We start from the raw sequence: 5,728 nt of genomic DNA on the forward strand, positions 1-5,728 counted from the left end.
GAGTCAGTTTAACAAAATAACTGCAAGACCTGTGCATTAAAATCTACAAAGCTTTCCCCAAAGTAAAGACGGTCTGAATAAATGGACCCAAAGACTCAGTATTGTGAAGCTAGCAGTTTTCCAAAAATTAATCTCTAAATTCAGTGCGATCTCTATCAGACCTTAGCAGAAACTGACACGTTGATCTTAAAATCTATTTGTGAATACAAAGGACCCAGAACAACCAAAACAAACTTTGAAAAGAATGAAGTTAGAAGCCTCACAATAGTTGATTTCAAAACTTGGTGCAAAGTTGTGTAATCAAGACAATGTGGTCCTGGCATGAATACATAGATCAACGCACCAGAATTGAGGTTCTAGAAATAACCTTTTCACTCAGGCCGTTGATTTTCTTTTCTTTTCTTTTCTTTTTAACATTTGTTTATTTATTTGAGAGAGAGAGACCGCGTGCGCAAGAGGGGGGCGAGGACAGAGGGAGAGGGAGAGAGAGTCTCGAGCAGACTCCTGTGAGTGTGGAGCCCACTGCGGGGCTCCACCTCAGGACCCTGAGATCAGACCCAAGCTGAAACCAAGAACCAGATGCTCAACCGACTGAGCCACCCAGGTGGTCCAGGCCAACTGATGTTCTAAAGGTAGATAGGCACTTCAATGGGAAAGTAGCATTTTTTTCAATAAATGGTGCTGGGCCAATCGGAGATTCACATACAGATTAATAAATTTAGATTTTGCCTCGTACCATACAAAAAAATTTAACTCAAAATGTATCATAGACTTAAATGTAAGAGCTAAACCTTTGATAATTGGACTTCATCAAAACTTTTTTTAAAGAACTTATTTATTCATTTGAGAGAGAGAGAGAGCATGAGCAGGGGGAGGGGCAGAGGGAGAAGCAGACTCCCTGCTGAGCGGGGACCCTGATGTGGGACTCGATCCCAGGACCCCAGGATCATGACCTGAGTGAAAGACAGACGCTTAATGGACTGAGCCACCCAGGCACCCCTGGACTTCATCAAAACTTTTAAAACTCCTGCACTTTGGAGACAATGCTAAGAAAATGAAAAGACAAGAGGCTTGGAGAAAATATTTACAAGACATGTATCTACTACAAGACTTTTATCCAGAATGTATGAAGAGCCCCTACAGCTCAATACTAAGATAATTAACCCAATTCAAATGGGCAACAGACCTGAATAGATACTTTTCCAAAGAAAACATGCGTAAGGCCAGCAAGCATGTGAAAAGACTCACGATCATGAGTCACTAGGGAGATCTAATCAGAACCACAGTGAGAAACATTTACATTTATTAGAACACTCGCCCCACATAAAAAACAATCTAGAACACACAATTTCCACTAGTCTGTATAGAACATTCACCAAGAAAAACCATATTATGGACCAGAAAACAAGTCTCAGTGTGTGTTCTCTGACCAGACTGAAATTACAGCAAAAATCGATGGCAGAAATATATCTGGAAAATATCCAAATATTTGAAAGTTAAATAACAGACTCCCACATAACCAATAAATCAAAGAAGAAATCATGAGGGAAATTAGAATGGAAAAATACGTCTAATTGAATGAAAATAAAAACACAGCCTATCAAAATTTGCAGGATCTATAGCAGTGCTTAGTGGAAACTTTGTAAAAATATTAAAATCTTGGTTCTTACTTCAGAAGACCTATGGACCTGCCCCCTTCCATTCTCGGTCAGCAGTACCACACATGGACAAAAACCTGAGAGTGACTCGTGGCCCCCCCGCCTCCTCATTCCATGTCCATCACCTGGCGGCTCTCGCCCGGCACATGGGTGATCCAGTAACGTACTGGTTGGTCACTTGGTTCCCCACGTAGCAGCCAGGTGATCCTTTCTGAAAAGGAAATTGAATTGTGTTGCTGTCCTGATCTAATCTCTCCAATGGTTTCTCATCTCACTTAAAACAAGGCTGAAGCCTTTCTCATGGCCTCCTTGATCCCCCAGGATCTGGCCAATCACCTCTCTGGCTTCCCCTTATCTGTCCTCCCCTCACTCACTCTGGTCCATGCCACATTTCCACCCCAGGGCCTTTGCATTTGCCATTCCCTGTCCTGGGAACACTCTTTCCTCAGATATTTGCCTGGCCTGCTTTCTCATTTCATTCAGATGTCTTCTCAAACATCTTTTAGGGGAAGAATACCCTAAAATAGCAACCTGTATTGACTAGTAAGTCATCCGTTGCTGCATAACGAATTACCCCAAAACTCAGCATTTACAACTGCAATAAACATTCATTGTCCCTCACAGTTTCTGTGGTCAGGAATTCTCGAGCAGCTTGACAGGGTGGTTCAGGCTCAAGGTCTCCCGTGATGTGACAATCAAGATGTTATCCAGGACTGCGGTCATCTGAAGGCTCGGCTGAGGCTGGAGGGCCTCTGGAGTCTCGGAGTCAGTGCTGGCTGCGGGCAGGAGGCTCCTGACATGGGGTTACTCTCCACACTGGCATCTCCCAGGACTGGTGAGTGTCCTCAGAGCATGGCAGTCGGCTGGCTTGCCCCAAAGCAGATGGCCCGAGACAGACAGTGCCAGGTGGAAGCTGTCCTTTCTAAACCTCACCTTGGACATCACACACCATCACTTCTGCCACATTCCATTCAGTAGAAAATTCGCCAAGTCCAGTCCATATTCAAGGGGAGAGGCATTGGGCCCCCCTTGAAGGGATGCATATCAAAGAGATCACAGAATGTGAAAACCAGCACATGGCGCCATCACGCTCTACCTCCTACTCTGATTTCTCTTCCTTCGGAGTATGTAACGCTGCACTGCGTGGCCTAAGGTACTTGTCTGAGTCTCTACGTGGCCTAAGGTACTTGTCTGAGTCTCCCCCTGCTGTACCCCTAGCACTTGGAGCGGTGCCCAGAACATAGCAGGTGCTCAGCAAATGTCTGTTGAGTGAACTGAAGCTCAGTCTTGTCCACAGTGGGGTCCACAGTCGTCCCTAGGGGACTTTGTGATGTTGGGAAGATGGCCTTAGGGGAAAGTGGGACTTGACAAATCCGAGAGGGTGGGAGCAGGGACAGGAGGGATCTTGTGGTGCTGGAGGCAGGCAGTAGAACCAGGTGGATCAAGGTGTGCAAGGGGAAATCTGCAAGAGAGCAAGCTAGCATCATTGTTGTCTGAAGCACGGCTCTGTGAGAGTCCTGAGGCCTCCCCAGATCAGGGGACGGAGAGCCTGACTCCATTCAGAGTCCATGTCTGACAGCCAGCCCCATTTCCCCGGTCCTAATTTGGAGGCAGGCCTTCACAGCAGGAGAACACCAGATGCAAGCGCATCCTCTGCACCCTAAGCTGGCCATGGGCAAGGCGTCTGCAAAGCTTCTGCACTCTCCTCCCTTGCTGTCAGCTTCCTCCTCTCCAACTGGTTTCCTCTTGGCAGAATGTGTCCACAAGTGGCTCTTGAAGCCCCAGTTCTCAGGGGTTCACCTCCAGACAGGATGTAGAAATGGGTTCTTGGCCCAGTTTCTGATCCAGCCAAAATCCCAGGGAAGAACCCTGAGTGGTCTGCTTGGGTTTTGTGACCACCCCTCGGCCAGTCTGCCAATCGACTGAGGCTTAGGAGGGCTGCGCCTGTGACTGACTGCCCCTTCTGGAGCATGGTTGAGGGGGGAGAAGCTCCCTCCCCAGGAGTACCTCCCCAGAGGGAGGCCTGGCGCAGACCCCAGCCTCCCTCTCCACCCAGGCCAGTGGCACCACCCCAGGCCCCTGAGTCCTCCCTACAGAATTTGGCTGAAGAGGATTCAGAGGGGTCCAAGTCCAGGCAGGTTCATCTGTCTTATCAGGGCAAAGCAAGACCCAGGCCCTCTGTGGCTGCCCCCCTCCCCCCTTGATGGGAGAAGCCCACAAAGTAAAATGGAGGGCAGAGCCCAGGAGGGGACTCAGTCATGGGAGCGGGCTGAGGTCTGGTGGGCGGCCACAGCTTCCGCCCCAGCCCTGAACGTTTGGAACCTGTGCCAGACGCTCGAGACAAAAGCATGAGCACTGGCAGTCTAGGGGACTGCATAACGCTGCAAACTCACAGTCCACAGGGGAAAGATAAGCGCTGATTTGCAGGGTTTGATGATTTCCCTGGTGTAACTGCTTCCGCCATAGCCAGTTTCAAGCTCCCAGCTGCGTGAAAACCTGCTCGCGGATTTCTGAATATTTAGAAACTGCCTCTCCAGGGCTAGCAGGAGCTGCTCCAGCACCCACCTGGCAGATGGGGGTAGGTGGGAGGGGCCCGGCTGTCTGGCTGCAGCCCCCTGCTGAATTCTTTCCTCCCTGAAGTGTTCTGGAGCTGTCTGGGCCACACCAGAGCTGGCAGCCTGCCCTCATGCCCCCACACAGCCTCCAAGCTCTGACCTGCCGCAGGCCACAGGCCACAGGCCCTGTGGAGGTGGGGCTGGCTCTGGGCTCCCAAACACCCCCCAATATACCCTTCTGTGAGCCCACGGGGGAGTAAGCGTGTCGAGGGCTGATGTTCCTTCCACTGTGGACCTCAATCCTGGAGCAGAGAGGGGTGGACCTGCAGCAGGCTACTGGTAGGTTAGCCCCCCAGCAATGATTCCCTCGCATTGAGAGAGAAGGGGTCGAGAAAGGGAGCGTGCCAAGAGCCAAGGCCCTGCCTCTCAGAACCAGGGATATCCCTTGGTGTCTGTGTTTGGCTCTGGGGGGGTGGGGCGAGGGTCAGCCTAGTGGTGAGAACTGCAGGGAGACAGGGAGTGGGATCCGGAGGGGAAGGGAGTGGCTTCTCCCCTCTGCTGCTCAGAACACCACTTAGGTGTGGGGACGGCCCTGCTTTATCCCTACTGGGGGCTTTTGCAGTTGGGTTTGCAGAATCCTCAGTTGCTATTGGAAACAATGATGTCACTGGCAGGGGGCGGAGCTTCAGCCATCCTTTGAGTTAGGGAAGTGAAGCACTCTCCAGGGGTGTGGGGACAAAGAATTAGGATCCTGAGGGTGAGAGGGACAAGGGAGGCTCTGGAAAGGGGCAGGAGGGGTGGGGGCTGGGAGTGAACTAGGAGAGGAAGAGTAGGGGAAGAGTAGAAGCAGGGGATATTGGATGTCTACCCTGGCACACACCTCACCGGAGCCAGGGCTTTCTGATGTCTAACCTTGGTCCCATCCGCTACAAACACAACTCCCTCTGGCCTTGGCTTCTGCATAACTGATTTGGGTCCAGACCCCAGACTCCGCTGGAAGACCCAGCTCAACATGGGGGCAGCCGCTGTCACCCTTTCTATTCTTCTCAACCCTCTGGGGGGAGTCCAAGTCACATGGCCAGGCAGATGGGGTCTCTCCCCCATTTTTGAGCTTTTTGGAGAGGGGAGTCCCACTGTCCCTCCCCCAGGGGCGTGGCTTAGGGCCTCTCCACACCCCTGGGTCTCCAGCCAGCAGAGTCAGGCCCCTAAATATCGTTGACTATGGGTGAGGACTCGTGCGCGCGCGCGCGTGCACACACACACACACACACACACACACACTGCCAAGACATATTTGGTCATGTTAAAAGACACGCAAGGCTGCCGCAGGGACACGAACCCCTCTAACCTCTCTAAACTCATCTCCCTGCAGGTCACTGTCACACCCGCGCGTACACGCACACTCCCGCACAGCCTCCCCCCTACCCCTCGTGTGCTCTGATAAATGCTCGCACCAACGCAGGCGCACACTCTGGCGCGGGAGGCGCCGCTCCGTGTTGGGAAGCGGGGGCGGCG

This window comes from Halichoerus grypus, chromosome 14, assembly GCF_964656455.1.
Source record: "Halichoerus grypus chromosome 14, mHalGry1.hap1.1, whole genome shotgun sequence".
NCBI classification, from domain to species: Eukaryota; Metazoa; Chordata; class Mammalia; order Carnivora; family Phocidae; genus Halichoerus; species Halichoerus grypus.